Source organism: Apium graveolens, chromosome 1 (genome assembly GCF_009905375.1).
Source record: "Apium graveolens cultivar Ventura chromosome 1, ASM990537v1, whole genome shotgun sequence".
Taxonomy (NCBI): Eukaryota; Viridiplantae; Streptophyta; class Magnoliopsida; order Apiales; family Apiaceae; genus Apium; species Apium graveolens.
Window position 1 is genome coordinate 8,415,304 of NC_133647.1, and position 21,956 is coordinate 8,437,259.

Genomic DNA, 21,956 nt, shown 5'->3' on the forward strand with positions numbered 1-21,956 from the left:
GTAGAGACTATCAACGGATAGGGAGTATCCGTTGAAGTAGGAACTGATGGTATCAACGGATAAATGCTGTTAAGCTTATCCGTCGAAGAACAACCACTTGTCAACGGATGAGTAATATCCGTTGAAGAAGGAAAAGAAGTAGATATTGAAAGTGACATAATTGTTGAATCTGTGTGGATTGATTTTAAGTGAGGTGACACAGATTCTTCAACTAAGTCTGAAAAAATTGGCTGATGATCCAACAAATCATCTAAAAGATGATGATCACTAGGATTTGAGTGGGGCTCCTCCCTGAGTTTTAAAGAGGGAGAATCAGGAATTGATGTGAATATCATATCCATATCCAGAGATGGTGATGGAGAATTTGGTGATTGATGTGTGTCTATTATGAGAGAATGGGGCTGTGACTCCACATTTGTTGGAGCCACATCAAGCTGAATTTGAGAAGGCAAAGATACAGGTGGATGTATCTGTGCAGTGTGTGCCCCCTGTGTTGAAACTAGGGTTTTAGACTTCTTTCTTCTTGAAAAGGCTTTGATAGGTGAATGTGTGGCTTCAGTGTCCCTCCCTCTTTTGTTCTGTGTCCTTGGTTGGGGACTATTTTCAATAGCTGCATCCTTTTGGGAGGATGCAACTATGGATGTGTTTGAATCCTTTTGAACCACCATAGTCTTTTGAGAAACTGTGGCTTGGATGGCTAGGGTACCACTCACCTCTCCCACCTTATCCTGGGGGGTTTCTTGATATTCACCCCTCCCCTCACCACTCACACCCTGTTCACTCCCTTCAGGGTTTATGGTAGTTGTTACAACTGTTGTCTTTTGAGAAACAACAGAGATGGTTTTCTTTGACTTGTGTTTTGGAATTTTAGTTTTGATGGCTTTGGTAGGAATCTGTTAGGACAAAAACACAGATTCCATTGCCAAACTAGAAGGCAAAGAAATAATGGGGTTGGAAGAAGTAGGAGTTGCAGAAATATTTACCTCACTTACCTGAGGTGCATTCATTATTGGTAAATATACCAATGGCACCTGGCTGTTGAGGTTAATTCTCAAAAGGTCTGCAAGGACCCTTTTCTCTTGTGCCCAGCATTTGAGTTTATTGCTCTCATTAGTTATGACCAAACCTTCAGCAACATGGTTAGCCAATAATATAAAGAATCTAGCATAGTAGATGTTATGAGGTCTATTAGCTTTGTTACCTAACCTGGAACCTAATTCTAGCATGACATAGTTACTAAAATTAAAGTACCTATCAGAAACTAGCATATAGAGCATATTAACAAGAGATGAAGTTATGGCATCAAAATTGCTAATCTTCCCAGAAAAAACCTTGATAAAGGCATCTCCAAGAAAACTCCATTCTTTCCTAAGACCCTTTCTTCTAATGCTCCCTAAGCTAGCAGAATCAAAAGAATAGCCTATGGAATCTAACATAGCAGATACATCATTATCAGTGTGTGGTGTCATGGCATTATTCTCAGGTAGCTTAAAGCAAGACTGTATATCATCACAGTTAATACAGTAATCCTTACCTTTGAGAGAGAAAGCAATGGTCATGTCTGTGGAGTTGAACTCTGGTGTTGTTCAAATCTCCTCAATTACCTCACAATAGATAGTTGGGGCTTCCAGCATTGCATAGCTTAGTTTGCAGTTTTTGATGAAGTCCATCATCTTGTGATAATCTGAGTGGGCTTCATTCTTTTCCACCAAGGCTACGAAATTGTTCTTTTCATAAACAAATCCAGACTGAGACATAATCTTGACTACTGGTGCCATTGTTGTGAGTAGAGGTTGCAGGGAAGGATTGACAGTTTTGGGAGAGAAAGAGAATAAAAGCTTTTGAAAAATAGCAAGAAAGCGTAAAGTGAAAATAAGAATTCAAGGGGCTTTTATACTTTCTCGAATTAAAACGTAAATAGAATGATTAAATAATACTTTTAAGTAAATTACAGCCGTTTGAGAATAAAGAAAACTGTAGAAATTCTGAAAACTGCTTTTAATACACATACATACAACTGTGTATGCATGTATCAACGGTTAAGTAAAAGAATCAACGGCTGTGACTCACTTAAAGCAGCTGATGTGACACTTCAACGGATGAGGTAAATAGTTATTCGTTGAAGATTAACACAGTTTTATTCGTTGAAGGATAAACTTACCAGAAATGTATTTGTCTTTCAACGGATAATGATCATCCGTTGATAGAACAATTTTGGCTTTCAACGGATAGGGAATATCCATTGACAGAATAACCTTTACTTAAAGCCAACTTTGTTCTTGCAACAAATTTATTTCAGGCTACAAAATAGATTATAATGAGGACATGAGTTTATGAATAATTAAGCATAACTAGCTCACTTACTAATCTTGTGAATGTTGATTCATCAAGTGGCTTGGTAAATATATCTGTAATTTGCTTTTCACTTGGAACAAAATGAAGTTCCACTGTACCATTCATCACATGTTCCCTTATGAAGTGGTACTTGATGTCAATATGCTTGGTTCTTGAGTGCTGCACTGGATTTTCAGTAATGGCAATGGCGCTTGTGTTGTCACAAAATATAGGAATTTTGTCAACAGTTAGCCCATAGTCATATAGTTGATTCCTCATCCACAGTATCTGTGCACATCAACTACCAACAGCAATGTACTCAGCTTCAGCTATTGATGTAGAAACAGAATTTTGCTTCTTGCTGAACCATGACACAAGCTTATTCCCTAGAAATTGACAGGTGCCAGTTGTACTTTTCCTGTCTATTTTGCAACCTGCATAATCTGCATCTGAGTAGCCAATTAGATCAAAACCAGACTCTCTAGGGTACCAAATTCCTAGATTTAGAGTCCCTTTGAGATATCTGAAAATTCTTTTAATAGCCACTAAATGAGATTCTTTAGGGTCAGCTTGAAATCTAGCATAGAGACATGTAGAAAACATTATATCAGGTCTACTAGCAGTTAAATATAAAAGTGAACCAACCATGCCTCTATAACTTATAATATCCACAGATTTATCAGCCTTGTTTAATTCAAGTTTGGTGGCAGTGGTCATGTGAGTTTTTGCAGATGAACAATCCATTAAGTCAAACTTCTTTAAAAGATCATAAATATATTTAGTTTGACTAATGAAAATTCCACCACTAACTTGTTTAACTTGTAAACCAAGAAAATAAGTTAGCTCTCCCATCATGCTCATTTCATATTTACTTTGCATTAACTTAGCAAACTTTTTACAAAGCTTATCATCTGTAGAACCAAATATAATATCATCTACATAAATTTGAACAAGTATTGTAGAGCCATTAACATTTCTAAAGAAAAGAGTTTTGTCAACAGTACCTCTTGTGAAGTAATTATCTAGAAGAAATTTTGACAAAGTTTCATACCAGGCTCTAGGTGCTTGCTTTAGTCCATAGAGTGCTTTCAACAGATAATACACATAGTCTGGAAAATTTGGATCTTCAAATCCTGGAGGTTGGCTTACATAAACTTCTTCCTCCAATTCTCCATTCAGAAATGCACTCTTGACATCCATTTGATAGACCTTGAAATTGGCATGGGCTGCATAGCCTAGAAAGATTCTGATGGCTTCAAGTCTGGCAACTGGAGCAAATGTCTCATCAAAATCTATTCCCTCTTGTTGAGAATAGCCTTTAGCAACCAATCTAGCTTTATTCCTTATGACAATGCCAATTTCATCCATCTTGTTTCTGAATACCCATTTTGTGTCAATAGAGCTCTTGTTCTTTGGCTTGGGTACCAGCTTCCATACATCATTCCTCTCAAATTGGTTTAGCTCCTCTTGCATTGCTAAAATCCAATTTGGATCCAATAGGGCTTCTTCCACTCTCTTAGGTTCCTCCTGTGATAGAAAACTACTATATAGACATTCATCTTGAGTAGCCCTTCTAGTTTGCACTTTAGATGTAGCATCACCAATGATCAATTCAAAAGGGTGATTCTTGGTCCATTTCCTTTAAGGTGGTGGATTAGCTCTAGATGAGGTTGCCTCGGTATTGTCATGATGTGAGATAGAATGTTGATTGGTTAAAACTCCCCCTGAGTTGCTGATCCTTTGAAAGGAATTGGGAGTTCTATTACTTGATGAAGTGAAATGATTATCCGTTGACAGAATGTGATCAACGGATGCTTCATTATGAACTTCAACGGATGGTGCACTTTGTCTTTCAATGGATGCTGCATTGCTTCTATCAACGGAAGCTGAATTATGACTTTCAACGGATGCAGCATTCTGTGCATTGTCCAAAGGCAGATTTTGAATTCTTTTCGAGGTGCCTTCTCCATCATTCTCATCTTCACTATCATCACAATATATCTCAATGTTGTCAAATTTTAGTCCTTCATGATGTCCCTCATCTGTTAGTCCATCAATCTTTTTATCATCAAACATAACATTCATAGATTCCATGACAGTGTTGGTTCTTAGATTATAGACCCTATATGATTTTCTAGCAGAATAACCAACAAATATTCCTTCATCAGCTTTTGCATCAAACTTTCCTTTGTGATCTGGTTGATTTCTTAGAATGTAGCATTTGCAACCAAAGACATGAAGAAAGTTTAAGGTTGGTTTTCTTCTCTTAAACAATTGATAGGGAGTCATGCCTTTTGCTTGATTGATTAGAGAAATATTCTGAGTGTAACATGCACAGTTAACAGCCTCAGCCCAAAAGTATGTTGGGAGTTTTGACTCTTCAAGCATTGTTCTTGCAGCTTCAATTAGTGACCTGTTCTTCCTTTCCACCACACCATTCTGTTGTGGAGTCCTTGGAGCTGAGAACTCATGCATGATCCCATTTTCTTCACAGAACAACTTCATGGTTGAATTCTTGAACTCAGTTCCATTGTCACTCCTGATATTCCTTACTTTGAAATCTGGATGATTGTTGACTTGCTTGATATGATTGGTAATGCTTTCACTAGCTTCATCCTTTGATCCAAGAAAATAAGTCCATGAAAACTTTGAGAAATCATCTACAATCACTAGGCAATGTCTTTTCCTTGAAATTGATAATACATTGACTGGTCCAAAAAGATCCATGTGTAGCAGTTGTAATGGTTCATCAATTGATGATTCAAGCTTCTTACTGAATGATGCTTTCTTTTGCTTTCCTTTCTGACAAGCATCACACAGTCCATCCCTTGTGAATTCCACTAGAGGCATTCCTCTAACTAAGTCCTTTTTGACTATATCATTCATTGTCTTGAAATTCAAATGGGACAGCTTCTTGTGCCATAGCCAACTTTCAACTGGATTTTCTTTGCTGAAAAGACAAGTAATTGATTATGCATTTGTAGAGTTGAAGTCAGCCAAGTACACATTCCCTTTTCTAACTCCAGTTAGAATCACTTTGTTATCCTTCTTATTTGTGACAACACAGGCTTCAGAATTGAAGGAAACAGTATTCCCTTTGTCACATAGTTGACTGATGCTCAATAGATTGTGTTTGAGACCATCAACTAATGCAACTTCATCAATGATGACATTTTCCTTTGAAATCAAGCCATATCCCATGGTGAACCCTTTGCTGTCATCTCTAAAGGTTATGCTAGGGCCAGCTCTCTCCTTGAACTTTGTGAGCAGGGTGAAATCTCCTATCATGTGCCTTGAACAACCACTGTCCAAGTACCATAGATTCCTTCTTTTTCCCTGCACACAACAAAATCAATCAAGTTAATTTTGGTACCCAAGTTTCCTTGGGTCCAGCCTTGTTAGTCTTTTTTCTAGACTTCATTCCTCCTGCATCTTTTGACTTAGGCAACTTTGGGTCAACCTTTATCTCAGATGCAGTTGGTTGAAGTGTAGGGTTAGTCACAGAATCATTTAGCACATTTGGTTGAATTTGATAAGGCATAGATTGTGCAAACATATTGTTCCACATAGGCCTGTTGTATGGCATTTGAGGCATACTGAATGCAGTAAAATAAGGGTTATTTATATATGGCATGTTTGTAAAATGTGCATGAGAATTCTGATGAGACATAACAGGCATATCATGCAGAGGTGACATAGACATGTTAGGCATGGAAGGAGTTAAAGGCATGGGAGCATTCTTAACAGATTTACAGTTATCAGATAGATGATTAACACTTTTACAATGCACACAGTTTTTTCTAGGAGCATACTTATCAGGTGTGTAATTGTTGTGTTTGTTAATCCCTACCTTCCCATTTTTATTAGATTTTCTTTTAGTTTCCTTTTTATCCTCAACCAACTTAAACCTATTTTTCAACTGATTTAAGGTCATGTGTCCTATATTCACCTTACTGGCATCTTTGGATGTGCTAGCTTCTTCCTTGACAAAGTTCTTGGAAGTTGAACCAAACTTCTTATTGAGATTTTTCAAATTGTTCTTTTTAAAATCACTTGCCTATTTTAATTGATGAGCCTTCAACGGATGCTCTTTTTCTTCCTTCAACGGATAACTTTCATCATCCGTTGATTCCACATCCGTTGACAATCCATCAATTAATTCAACTTCCTTTTTGGTTTTCTTCCAGGCATTCTCACAGAGTGATTCAATTCCCTGAACCTTGACAATTTGAGCACTAACATCCCTAGATGTTTTCCAGGCCTTGATTACCTCTTGCTCACGTTCTAATTGTTTGGAAAGAATTTCTACTTTCTTAACAGATTCTTCTAGTTCACTCTCAACAGTCAAGCATTTGATTTTAATCTTTTCAAGCTCAATTACCTTACCCTCTAACACAGCATTCCTATCACTTAAAAACATATTATTCTCTTTGATTCTTGTGTTTTCTTTAGCTAGTGATTTAAGGGAAACACGTAAATGATATAATTCATTGGACATATTATTTATGGCTTCATTGCATTCAATATTAGAAGGCTGAGAGAGGTCAGTAGTAATTACCTGGTTGCTTGATGAACTAGTTTCATTTTCATCAGAATTAGCCATCAGGGCTAGGTTGACATATTTCATATCATCATCTTCGTTGGCTCCATCTGCTGCCCAATCATCTTGAGTCAGAAAAGCTCTTTCCTTTTGTTTTAGCAAATCGAAATATTTCTTTTTGTAATCAACTTGCTCAAATTTCTTCTTATCAGAGGATGGCTTTCTGCACTCATTTGCAAAGTGTCCACTTATGCCACAGTTATAACATTTGAACTTTGATTTATCCACCATGTTCTTGTTTGACTTAGTGAATTTTGCATTTTTCCTGAATTTCATCTTTGCAAACCTCCTGGACAGAATAGCCAGATGTTCATCAACATCATCAGAGTCATCTTAACTGGAATTGTCTTCAACCTCAGCTACTTGTTCCTTTCCCTTGCTTGATTCTGATTTTCCTGTGCCAATTTTGAGACTTGGCATTGTTTTTTCTTCATTCCTGGTTTCAATCTTCTCATTGTCAGTTATAAGTGCAACTGATCCACCTTTTCTTTTTCCCTTTTCCAACAACTCATCTTGCTCCATCTCAAGTTCATAGGTCTTCAAAATTCCATATAATCTTTCAAGTGTGAAGTCCTTATAATCTTGAGAATTTCTTAGAGAAACAGTCATAGGCTTCCATTCCTTTGGTAGAGACCTCAGAAATTTTAAATTGGAGTCCTTGACTTGGTACACTCTGCCATACAACTTTAATCCATTCAACAGTTTCTGAAATCTGTTGAAGGTATCATTCAATGATTCTCCTTATTCAAAATGAAAATATTCATACTGTTGAATAAGAAGCTGCATTTTGTTTTCTCTAACTTGCTCAGTACCTTCACAGATAAGTTGCACAGTATCCCAAATTTCCTTAGCAGTTTGGCTGTTAATGACATTGTCAAACATATCTTGATCTAGGCCATTAAACAGAATGTTCATGGATTTCTTGTCCTTTTGAACCTCTTCAATATCTTCAACAGTCCATTCTGCTTTTGGCTTGGGAATAGACTGTCCAACAGCAACTGTTGCAGTAGCAGCTGTGGCCACCTTGTGAGGGATGTGAGGACCATTTTCGATGCAGTTGATGTAGCTTTCATCTTAAGAGAGAAGATGTAAATGCATCTTCACTTTCCAGTGATGATAGTTATCTCTTTCCAGGATTGGAATCTTTACACCAATATCCTTCTTACTCATGATGTTAGCAGAATAGATCTTTAAACTCTTTGTATGTTAAGAGCTTGCTCTGATACCAATTGTTATTCCCAGTGGACTAACAATGAGATTTACAGAAGGGGGGTTGAATGTAAATCTCAAAACTTTTTCAAGTTTTGAGCAGTTTCTAAGACTAAGTGTTTTGATGAAAAAATATGTGTGAATTGCTTTAAGCTAATACAGACAGATATATATTCAAGCACAAATGTAAAGAACACAAAGAACTTAAAACCTTTTCTGGTGGATATGTTGTTCCACCAGAGATGTGTTATTTCAGAAAATCTGTGAATCAAGGAATTGATCACAGCTGCGTCCTAGTACAAACTAAATGATTTTCTCTCTGGATTTTTCTAAACAGCTCTGGAAAATTCACCATCTAATTACTAGCTGCCACTTGGTTTATATAACACCAAGTTTACAAGTGAAGACAAAACTGTAGAATACAATTAAAAGATTCTTCACATGTTTCTTCTTCATTTCTCTATCCAATACAATTTAGATTTAGCTGTGAACCTTTGAATACTTCCTTGTTTGCACCAGAATGGAAATGCTGCTTTTTCTTGATTCCTCCTAGATGCTGCCACATTCCAGTTTATCTCTGTCAACCCATGTGCCTCTGTCAGCTTATGAATTGTCACTATCAACTGCTATTGAACTTAGCATCCGTTAAAGCTTTTATCCGTTGATGGCTTTATCCGTTGAAGCATTAGCAGTTGAAGCTTTATCCGTTGATGCACTCATCCGTTGATGGATGTTATCCGTTGAAGCTTTAGAGACATCCGTTGAAGCTTTGTTTCTCATCCGTTGAAGGCCTTTAATATCAGTTGATACTACTTCACTTATACAAAATTATAAGGCATGAAACATTTACAGTTAGCCCTCCTATTTGCATATCCACTGGTAGTCAACATGACTTATAATTTCCCACAACATCTAAGAATTACAACTTAAATACAGAGAATGAAATGTGCTACAATACTAAACTTATTTCTAAGTAAAGCTACTCCTTCAACGGATAGCCAGAATGGTCTTATCCATTGAGGCTACAAACACCAGATTTCTACTTAAGTGTTTTGTTGAACTTATCATCAAACTAATACACATATTCCTAACAACATACAAAAGAAGTTTGGGCTAGTACAGAAGCCATAAAAATCAGCCATTCATCACTCTCAAGTCAAGCACATTTCTGTAAATGAAATGAGCATGAACTATCTGGAAAGAGGACAACCATCCCGCATCAAATCTCCAAAGGCTGAAATAATTCTAAAACCAAGGGTGAACTATCCAAAATCATCATTAAAGAACCCTTTGGATACAGTGTATGAGACACCTAAGCCTGATGAGAAGAAGATTATGTCAAGATCAATTGCCTTCTACAAGGATCCAGCTGATTCAGCTTTAAAAAGGAGAATTGCTAAAGTTTTCAGAAATGGTAAAGAAATTTGTGTGGTGGCTGGACATCCTCAATTTGCTCAAGCAAAGAGAGAAGAAAAGGCAAGACTAAAGCAAGAAAAGAAGCAAGCTGCTCTAGATGCCAAAAAGGCTAAGCAAAAGAAAGAGCAAGCTGCTATCTTGGTCAAGCTACAAGCTGTAAAACCAACACAACAAATTCCTGCTCAGCCATCTGAAATCACTGAATCTCAAGATCCAAAAAAGCAAGTTAAACCACAACATAAGAAAGTTCCAAGATACAAGGAATTGGCTAAAAGAACCAAAAGGAAATTGGACTTTGTTGATAAGGAATTGGAGTTTCATTTTTCCAAGGAATCCACTCCAACTACAAATCAAGCATCAAAACCCTCTGTGGTATTTAAAGACATCAAGGTGGTGGATCCTTATAGGAACATTCATGATGAACCTATTGTCCCCAAGGATGAACCAATAGACTGGGAGAGTTTACCAATTCCTGACTTCAATTTGCCAATCCTTAGCAAGTCAAAAAGAACAAAGTCAAGAGCAGTCAAGAAAGTGAAGTTGTCACCTCTCAAATCCAAATCTCTAACTAAAGTTCAATCCAAAGTCAACAAGGGAGATTGCATGTACTTATGTGACATCAAAGAATTCTCTGATCTAAATCTCTATCTAGATGAACTAGAAGAAGTGAGAGGGATTGATGCCTACAGGAATCTACCTGAAAGGTTAGTTTTTAAGTACAAAGGAGGAAAAGAGATTCAATGGCCACTTCACAGGATTCTTCAAGAAAGCCAAGCTGTGCTGATAAAGGTTTATTCATCCTTCAGGAATAACTTTGGATTCAATGTAACTGCAAGAAGACTGGTTCTAAAGAAGATTGAAGAATTGAGGAGTATTAGAGCTAAAGATGCACTCCCAAAGACTCTAATCATTCCCTACACAGGGAAAAGAGTGCATCTAAGGCCCTATTGGCTGATGGAATTCATGGATGACAAAGGAGTGAGAAGATTTTTCAGATTAGAAGACCAATTGAGCATCTCTAGCAATGAGACTCTTTTGGAAATGCAAGAGAAGCTAAATCTCTCAGAATCTGATGAACTGGAATTCCACAGATAGCTCCAAAATCAAATAGAAGAAAACAACATAAAGCTTGGAAGGAGATCCAGATCTTCAATGAAATAGATTAATCTGCTCAGGCTAGAGGAGCACCTTGAAAATGACTGTGAGCAAATCCTTGTACATTTTATTAGTTGAAGCACTTTACAGTATTTTCTACTTTCTTTTGAAGCTGTATTTTTAGGGTGTTTTGTTATCATCAAGTCTCTCTTAATATATGGCTACAATTCCAGTAGACATAAATTGTGGGAGATTGTTGTGAATATGTTGTGAACTTGATGATTCCATTAACAAAATACCTTAGTAGATTTTACTAAGTGAAAAATGTAGCACTCGACGAATAAGGATTGTAGTCCTGACGGATGACTCTATATAGTCCCGACGGATGATAATTTACTATCCATCGAGTGAGTAGCTTGTGTAACAATAAGTCTGTAGCTCATTTCTGCATACACATTGTTTAGATTCTATAAGTAGTACTTAAGTCATGTTGACTATAACTAGATATGCAGAATAGGTTGATTAATTGTACATAGATGATGTCTTGTAATTCTGCACAAATGAAATGAAGTCAAGTGCCAGATAGCTACCCGATGGATAAACAACAATGCCACTCGACGGATGATCAACTTAGGCAACCCGACGGATGATCATGAACTCGACGGATAAAGAATTCAAATATCTGTTGATAGTGACAACACAGTCACATGCGTCGAATGTATGCAAATTGAATGTGGAAGCCTATTAAACTGGGTTTTAAAGAACAAAGAAGCATTGCCATTTCCATGCTATTTTGAAGATATTCAAAGATGCTGAAAAAGAGTAATAAAGCAGCATAGTATTAGACTAGATAGTTTTTGTCTTATTATCTTGTCTTATTACCTTGTAATCTTGGTGTTATATTAACCAAGAAGTAGCAAATAGAACAACTAACTAAGCAACAAATAGAGAAACATTTGTAAGCTATATTCTTAGCATTTCTCTGCAATCTTAGTTGTTAAAATTTGTAAGCAGCTGTGAGCTAACTTCTACACAGAGTTCTCTTGATATATTATATATCTCTGGTGGATACATTCAAATCCACCATAAAGTTTTTTAAAGACTTGTGTTTTTAATTACTTTTGTTTTGATTCATTTCAAGTTATTATTCCGCACTCTGCAAATCAATTCACACTGATATATATATACATATATATTTAAGTTAGAACACCTTTATTTGTGAAAAAGTTTCAAGAATTCCATTCAACCCCCCTTCTGTAATTCTTGTTGCATTGTTAGGGACTAACATGTCTTATCAATGTTGTTTATGATTCTGTAAACTGAAGTACATTGTTTATTATATTATTATAAAATTGGATGGTTTTCTAAAATATGGACCAGATTCGTGGTCAGACCAGATTGGTGGTCATATTAGGCCAATGTGTGCCTTGGATCCAGTTTATAGAGCAGAGCTGTGTGCCTCGCTCGGGGTTAGTGCGTGACTGATCAACATCCTAACCTTGGTTTTTAAAATAAAAGTGAATATCCAATTCTAATAATTACTTAACAAGAACCTGATCCTTTTAAATAATTTTATTTGATCATTGTTTAATCTCAGTATTGTCATTGTGACTTGCTGAGCTAGTTAGCTCACTCTTGCAAATCTGTTTATGTTCTTTTCCAGTTAAGAAGGAAGTTGTTGGTAGCGAGGATCCCCAGACCAGTGTGCGAGCTAGGATTCTAGGTTGAGACAAAATAAGCTATCATGAGCTTTTTGCTTTAGTTTTGAGTTTTTGAAAGTTTGTAAGAATGTTTTATTATCCAGATGTAAGTTAAACTAGTTGGCATTTGGTACGTTGTAATGTAATTAAGGTTGTGGCTTGTGTTCATACTTCAACCTGTTGCGATCCGTGGTTGTGTAAGTTAGGGTCATTGCATATATTATTTCTTAAACAGGTTTATATATTGTGTGTGTGTTGTGAACCCCAAGCTTCTGACCCGGGTTTAGAGGGCGTCGCACTTCAGCCCCAATCTATCCCTCAGATCTTGGACGAACTGATTAAGTTCGCCTTCTTTGATCATCTGTTCGATAAGCTTCTTGAGATGGTAGAATTCATCAGTATTATGCCCCTTATCTCTGTAATAATCGTAGTACTTGTTAGGGTTCTTCTTATGGTTCAGGACTTTTATCTTGGCTGGCCTAACGAACCCAGGCTTTCCCTTGATCTCATGGAGAATCTTGGAGATAAGTGCATTTAGAGGGGTGAATACAACCGAATCTCTATCTCGGCGCCATTTGGCACCACATTCAGTTTCTTTTCTTCCTTCTTTCCTACCATCCCTTCGGTCATTCCCAGATCTTGAGCTTTCGTATCTGTCTGCTCGCTTCAATCGATCATCCCTTCAGGAATCTTTGTATCCCCCAATACTTTTCATTTTCCTCCGAATGTTCTCACCCCTCACATATATATCATTTAGGGATTTGGGGGAAAATCATAAATAGAGGAATGAAGCTTTTTACCTTTATAGGGGTCCAACCCCGTCATAAGGAAACCCATAGCCTTGACCTTATCCAGATTTGTGACCATTCCAGCTTCCTCCTTGAACCGAGATAAATAATCCCCCAGTTCCTCGTTCGCCCTCTGCCTGCAGTGGACCAGAGCCTCAGTATCCTTTGTCTTTCGACACAGATGTGAATAGTACTTCAGGAACTTTCTCTTCAACTGTTCATATAATCTGATGGGCCTAGGCTTGAGGGACTTATACCACATCGAAGTTGATCCCTTCAGGTAGGTCTTGAACATTTTACAGAGCATGATGTCATTATGACCCATCCCAATCATCAGCAGTTCGTATTTTTCACAGTGGTCCTCTGGATTGCCCTTTCCATTAAATTCGCTCATCTTCGGGAACTGCCTCTCTTCGCCCGAGGGAGTCGGTACTGCTCGATCTCTTCTGTCATGATCGGCTCTCGATCAACCCTTCTGTCACCGAACATGGCCTTTTCTCGGTGAGTCAGTCTGATTCGAGATCCATCAAGTTCTTCGTCTAAATAAGATGAAAAGTGTTGCTTCGTCCTTTTGCTTCCGGGGTGCGAATCAGAGTTAGACTCGTCTTCTTCGTCATACCCCCTACGGTATTTCTTTGGTTTGGTGGTTTTCTCTGGTTCATCTGCCTGCAGCGCTTTGCGCAGTACTTTCTCCTGTAGCTCAATTTCTTCCCTCTAGAGCTGCAGGGCTTTCAGTCCTAACACATCAGCCTCTCATCGATTCGACCGGGCCTCTGCTTCTTTCTCAGATTGGTCATCTTTTTCCTTGTCCTTCTCTACGGCTAACTTTTCTACATGGATCTTGAGGAGCAAAGCCTCTTCTTCGAGAGTCAACTTGATGACTCCATCGACGTCCACCAGGAAGGATGTCTGTCCCCCGTCGTGAGAGGTGAAACCAGGTGGTGGTGAGTGTTCATGAACTGTATTTATCATTATCTCGTTATCTCGTTTGTTATTCTTGTATTACCACAGACGGCGCCAAATGTTACGCACAGATATTCTTTGGACTGAATAAACGATATTCGGTCTCCCAGGAACTGCCTTTGGCTTCTACCTGAAAGGGAAGAGAATGTGAGAAATTTTTCCCACGATTCACCTTCGGTGTGAGAATAAGAATCTGGATGTAGAGTGGGTTTTTTGAATAAAAGAAAGTAGTGAGTAAGTGAGAGAATGAGTGTGTAATTTGTATTTCTTACTATTCTGGGGTTCTTATACCCGATCCTGCCATGAATGCTCATCCGTTACATCTTATTAATGGAGAGGTTGAGAAAAGGGGCGTTATGACTACACAATCCCAACGGTTGGAGAAAAGATGGACCTCGGCCTGTAGCGCGTTGCGGGCTTCGGTCCGTGGTCCCGTTGGGCCTTCGGCCCAGCAACATGGTTGTCTATTGTGCCTTCGTTTACTGGGCTTTGGTAGGCCCATAGCTAACACTACTTGATACAATATACAAACAGGTATATGCAAGTTCATTTTTGTATTGCGGCTTGGGCTTAGATTAGGGTTTTTGGTATTGTTTTTTGTATTTAATATAACCTATACCCCTATTTTACACTAGGCGCAGTTTGTGTATCGGTTTATAGACCATGGGCAATATAATTTTTTTTTGTTTTTTTTGAAATAATGAGACAATATATTTTAAAACTTTTTTTAGTTGGATTTCATATTACAAATTCCCAACATAATTGGCAAAAAAAATTTCCCCTCTTAACGTTGGTGTAAAAGTTATGCAAATGCATCACTTTTTTCATAATTAAACTAATTCTCCTAATAAATGACTTCAAAATATAATAAAACATAGTGTACTAAGTTGGTAATTGTTCGTCAATTACAACAACATGTGTATTTGTGTCTTATTATTATAATTAAAAAATATTTACATAATAACAGGAGGGACTAGAAAAGATGTGAATAAAATGATGTATAAAAAATGAAGGAATAATTTTTTGATGTATCATATGTAGAATATATTATTTTTAATATAGATATTAGGTCTCTAGATTATGATGAAAAGAATATTTCACATTTGGAGTCATTTTTTATGAAACTATTATATGTGTACATATGATTGTCTCTTCCCAGAAAATAATTTTGAAATACTTTTGATTCCTTCCATTCCAAAATTGTTTTTAAAGACAATTATTTTTTTGTTATTTTCAATATTTGACTAATAAAAATATACTAAAAATTTATCTTAATTTAACAAAGTTATTATTGCTAATTAAAAAAAACTTTAACCAATTTATATTTTTTAAATAAGTATTTTTAACGTTATGTTCTACTCAATGATATTATACAATTCTTTAAGAAGAATTTCTGTTTGGTCACCACTAAATAAGTGGCTTATGGGCTTATAAGCCTGTAAGTACTTATCGATGAGTGTTTGTCGACCCAACTTATAAGTTGAATTTACAACTACAACTTATAAGCCGATAAGTTGAATGTTAGTAACAACGTACTTTTTCTCAACTTATTTTGATTTTTAACTTTTTTTATTAATTTTAGTTTTTAAATTTATGTTTTTAAAAGTTAAGTTAATTTAAAAGTTATGAATTAAGATAATTATATTTAGAAATTATTTATTTTAGTTCATTTATGTTAAAAAAAATTCTGACTTATAAGTAAAATTAACCAAACACTTAACTAACTTATAAGTATTATATACTTATCACTTTTAAGCCACTTATTAATTTTAAATTATAAATTACTTATTTTAAGATTTCCAAACGGGCACTTCATTCTAGTTAGATTAAATAAATGGGTAATACAAAAATTTTAAAGTAAAACACATCCAAAATTGTAGAATGATTTTTTTTATAAAAACATAAATTTTGAATTTAATAAATATAAGCAAAAAATATAATATTTTAACTTAACAAATATTTTTAATAAATGTAAACTTTAAACACCAAAAAGACTTTGGCCTTAATAAAAAATAATTTAATTTTTACCAAAATTAGAAATCAGTTCGGTCATTAAAAATTTGTAGATTATCCTTAAGTTTCCATACATGGTTAAATAATTTATCAATGAAATTCCTTCATAAAGTGAAAAAAGTTGAATGGGCTTAATACCCATTTAAATTTCTTAAATTTAATAATTAATCATATTTTAATATCTCATTTTTTCATAACTTAGGTAAACCAGTCCTCCAAGCCTTTTATGTTACATCTAGAAGATTTCATATATTTTATATATTATGTATGAAATCCAAATAATTATAACTATACTAGTGTATAAAAAATAAAGTTTTTATTCATAAACTCAACAATTTGGAATGACCATTAAGGTACTAGCCAATAACTTGTAAATGGAAACAAATACAGGGTTCTTATGTTAGAAGTTGATTAATTAGGTAGTATAACTTGTATCCCTTTTGTAATTTTTAGGAGAGTAGTTGAATGGGTGATTATGTATCCTATCCAAAAAGAAATGCTAAAACAAATAATCTATTTTTAAAGGTTAGATTAAAGATTTTGGTAGCAACAAATACAAGAAAAATAATTTTTTATTTAGTCGTGAGTTATCATTTGTTTTATAATTAGGTACTTAAATGAGATCCTAATTTTCTTTGAATGAGAGTATAGGGTCTTTCCAATTGTTTTTTATGAAAAATTTGGAAAATGCTGGCAAATTTCTTTGACATAGCCATCTATTAGTTTTAGTGATGAAATGTCTCATTGCTCCCTCACTCTCTACATTACATGCTCCCTCTTTCCCTTTTTCTCCCTTCATTCATTATTTTCTCAAATATTTGTGAAAAATAATGAATTAAGTGTTCTATAAATCTTCTTCCTATTGACAATAGTTTACCGCTATTTCTTTGAAATTCTTACAATATTTATATTTGTTTCTATTCTTATAATTTTAAAATTATTTTTAAATATTTTTATTTCTATTATAGAAACTAGTGTTACTCAATGGTCAATTCATTGGAACTTATATACCATCCAACTTCTAGAATTTTAATTTAGTGTAAACACACAATTAAATAATTTTGTAGTTAGAATGTTATTGAGTACCAAAGGTCTAGAGTTTATCAAAAACATATTAAAATTTAATGTCTATACTTCTATTTCTAAAGATAGAAATAAAGTTTTACCGTTTAAGTTCTAACGACTACATTCACTTTATGGTTTCAATTCTAACAACTACATCCACTAGCTCTTCTCTCACCTCACAAAATTGTTAATGAGGTTGAAACTGAGGTGGTTGGTTCTACCTGCTACCAACCAATCAAAATACATGGAAGTAGAAATTTGATTTGAAAAACATGTCATCATAAGATTTTCCTTAAACCAGACAAGACTTAAATTTCACATGAGAAATTCATTTAGGCCTATATACACTTTTCATTTAAAAAAAATGTTTTATATAGTTTGTTAGGTCACACAACACTGTAGAAGGGGTTGAATACAGTGTAGAATACAATCAAATCGATTTCGAACACAAGTAACAGTAAACAGATATATTCGATATAATAAACTCTGTTACAATGGAACTGTTCTCTCTCAGTGATGAACAAATATCACGAGAGCTGCTAGGTTACAATGTATGATCTTCTCGATAACGATAACACATATAGTGTAAACCTATGTATGTGTTTATATAGTACACATGTACAAGATAACTTCTAATTGATATGGAATATAATTCTGTCTCCTAGAATATATCAATCAAATATCTTATACAATTCTTTAAGTCTTCTAACTCTTTCCATGCATATCTTCTTTTTGTATTAGTCTCGATCTTCTTTCCTGTAAATCAGCTTCCTTCCTTAACTGTTAGTCCTCTCGTACTTAAGTTCTGATATCCATCTTCTGATATTTATCTTCTGATATTTATCTTCTGATAATCTAAGTTCTGATATCCTTAAGTTCTGACTTCCAGTAAGTACTGATTCCAGTAAGTACTGATATTTCATGTTTGTTAAGATCTGAAAACTAAACATGAAACATATTAGACATGACATCTCAAATATATCTAACAATCTCCCCCAACTTGTAAATTGTGCAAAAATATACAAGTTAATAGATTTGATGATGTCAAAAATATTTAAGTTCAAATGCAATAAGAGTTTAATAAGACTATTAACTACAACTTACAGTCCTTGTAGCTTTACCAACTTCACTGGATCAATCTGAATCCATAATGATTCTTAACAAAATCTCTTACCAGCTTGTCTTCAGCTTTTCTCAGAAATTCAATTAACTGTGCTTTGACCTGCATCAGTTCTTCATCTTTACTATCACCAATTTGATAAATGGCTGTTCTGAGAGCTTGAATTGATGTTCTTTCAAGTCCATCACCAAGTCTGATAACTCTAGGATGTGAAGAGTTTTCATTATAACATAAGCATTTTCCTTTCGGAATAACCCCCACCTTAGCAAAATTCTTCAGCATAGAAATTTCTCTTTCATCATCTTCAGTAATCATTGGTATATACTGAGAAGTCTTTGTACCAGAGATTCTAAATAGATCTCTTATAGCCTTCAAAATGTATTCTGACCATCTTCTTGTAACATTAGATTTTACTTCTAGAAGATAATGAATATGTTGAAGTTCTATGACAGACTTCTTTAGCACATCAGTATCAGCTAGTCTGTAAGTTAATCCGTCATTGAGAAATAAAATCAATTTCTCCTTTAGATTTTCCTTATCATGAGCATCTATCACGTTTTGAGCAGACAACACATTGTCAAGGTGCTTTTATTTGATTTTTTCATATGGTTTGTCTGTCAACATGAATGGATCTCTTAGAGTAACTTTACTCCTGTTTGTATATTCTCTTCATCAGAACCTAATCCAGCTTTATCTCTAGATTGCTTGGATCTCAACCCAAATGTTGCGAGTTGATTCATCATAAGATTGGATTTTGGTTCAACTGGAGTAGCTTTCTTCCATAACAGCTTCTTCTTATCAGCAATTGCCATCTTTTCCAAATTAACTTGATCAGAATTTGTTGTTTCTTCTGTAACTTGATGTTCTTCATTCTGAACAACTTGAGCAGTGTCAGAGGTTGTTTTAGATTCTTCAATTATCTTTCTTCTCTTCAGAATTTGAACAGTTTCATCTTCTATCGAATCATCATCATGCATTGTAGTTTGATAGACTGGAATGGAAGAACTTATATTTTTCTATATCTTTAAAGGTTCACCAACCTTTTCTTTTCCTTTTAACTTAGGATCAATCTCAGTTTGTGATCTAGTCTTGGACTTTAAAGTCTCAGAATTTGACTTTTCCCTGATCATAATGCCTTTTTCCTTAGGCCTTGGAGGTTTATTTGCATCAGAAGCTTTAGACTTAAGATTTGTCTTTTCAGCTGCAAATCTAGCTTCTTCCTCCTTGAGACTTTCCAAATCCATTTCTGAATTTTATTTCAGAAATAATCTTCTAGCTATCTCCTCATCAAGTGTCTGGATTTTAGGATTTTTGTATTAAACAGTAGTCTGCTTCCCCTTTAGCTTCAGAGTTTGTAAAAACTTCTGAGAGTCTTTAGATCCCGACTGAATCAGAATATCAGAACTTGACATCAGACTTTGTTTATCAGAACTTGACTTCAGACTTTTAGCATTCACAGCATCAGAACTTGACTTGTTTTGTGTAGAAGATTTTTCTTGAACTTTTCCTTGACCTCTACTCTTATCAGAGTTTCCCTGTTCATCACCTTTATCATCCTTTTTCTTCAGTATTTGAGTAGGTGAGCATTTGGACTTAACTACCAGCTTTAGCAATATGCTCTGTCAGAATGTTAGAGCTTGGAATGAAATTAGTGTCATTCCACTTCTTGGTCCACTCCACACCTCTGTGAGTATCCTCCCAAGGAATAAGTGCTTCCTTTTCAACAAATTTCTTCACCAATTCTTCCTTTCCTAGAATGGGAACTGGAGTCTCAACAGAAACATTGTCTTCAGAACTTGAGGAAGACTCATTATGTTCTAACATCACAATAATGTGTGAAGCAACTGGAGATTCAGGAACATCTTCATTTAAATTATGAACATCAGAATTTATCTCCAGAGCTGGTGTGGTTGATGTAGATGGTATCTTAACATTTAAAATTGGAAAATGAGTTGGAGATTGCTGAGCTTCTGTAGATGGAGCTTCCAGATAAAGAACATTTGGTATATTCAAATTGTGAATATCTATTTCAGAAGTTGTACTTTATTCTTCAGCATCATCTGTAGCTTTAATAGGTGAGATATGAGGGGTTACAACTGTATCAGTAGCATTGTCTTTGGCTTGAGCTGGAAGAGCTTCAATGATAATCGGTTCTTGTGAGATCAGAGAGTCCTGATCCCCTTCCTCAGCTTCTTCAGTAACTTCTGATGGAGCCTTAGCCAAATATCTCCTAGCCTTTATTTTCTTCAATCTCTTTGTCAATGAAGGAGTTGCTTCAACAGTAACAGAACTTACAGATTTCTTTCTTTTCAAAGTATCAGAACTTTGAGCTGCTGTTTCTGTCTGAGAAGTAAAGTTCTCAGCTTCAATTATCACAGGTTCTGATGCATGAACCTGTGCTTCAACTGTTTCCTCTTCATCACTATCAGATTCATCTCTGAGAATCATCTTCCTTCTCTTTTGTGGAGGTTGAGGAACAGACTTTGTCCTCTTTGGCCTGAAAGATGAAGATTTGATGGTATGTGCTGATGATTCAGGTTGAAATGATTGAGGTGATGGTTTGACAAATGTCCTGATGGTAGATTTTGGTTGTGGTTGAGAAGTTTGAGGTGTTTGGGTAGTGGTGGTAGGTGCTGATGGTTGAGGTTCAGATGGTTGGACATCAGGATATAGTGTAGTGTATGTAACTGGATCATAGATTATTAAGGCTTGTTTGACAGATAAAGGTATTTGGAGGGATCTCAACACAACCTTCTTATTATCAGTAGATAATAAGTCATTAAAATCTCTTTTAGCTAGTTTAAATGATGGAAGTAATTCACTAGCTAATTGGGGCTTATCAGCACAACAAAAACAATAAATAAGCTTACAGAATCTAGCAAAATAAACAGTGTTCCTATCTTCTGTCATCCTATCCCCAATAAAGCCTAAAACATCACTTGCATAATCAAAATCAGTTTAATTAATGAGAGCATACCCGATTTGTTGACTGAATATAGGAATTGCATCGAAATTAGAGCATTTGTTTGCAAAAGCCTTTGTGATGCAGTCAAAAAAGAAACTCCATTCCCTCCTTATGTAAGATCTCTTCAATTGACCCAGTTTTTCCAATGTCTTTTCATACCCCAGACTGGCCATCATATTTAGAAGAACTGGCTCCTCAACAGTTGTATAAGCACAGTTCTCAGGCAACTGCAATGCTTGGCGAACTGTAGCCAGAGTCACGACATGCTCATCCTCCCCTGTTGTAAAGATAAAACTTGGGGACCCTTGAGCACCACCATCATCATAGATTCCACTTCTCCAAAACTCCAGCACTTGGGTTCCAGAGAATTCTTTAGGTTGGGTCAAAGCATACCCAATATCAGAATTAGTAAGAAAATCCTGAATAAAGTGAAGTTCCGATGGAGCTCTAGCCTTGTTAAAAATGGACGAGTAGTTGTTAGGAACAAATTTAGCTCCATTGAAAATGAGGTCTTTTGGTGCCATCTCTGTAAGAAATTAAGTGAGAAAATATATTACGCGAAAGGTGTTTGTGAGAATGCCTGTAAGAAAACGCTTCAGAGAATATTAGAGAGAGAGAGAATAAAAGAGATTAAGAATAGAAAAGTAAGTAAAAGATTAGAAAATCTTTTAACTCCCATATATATACT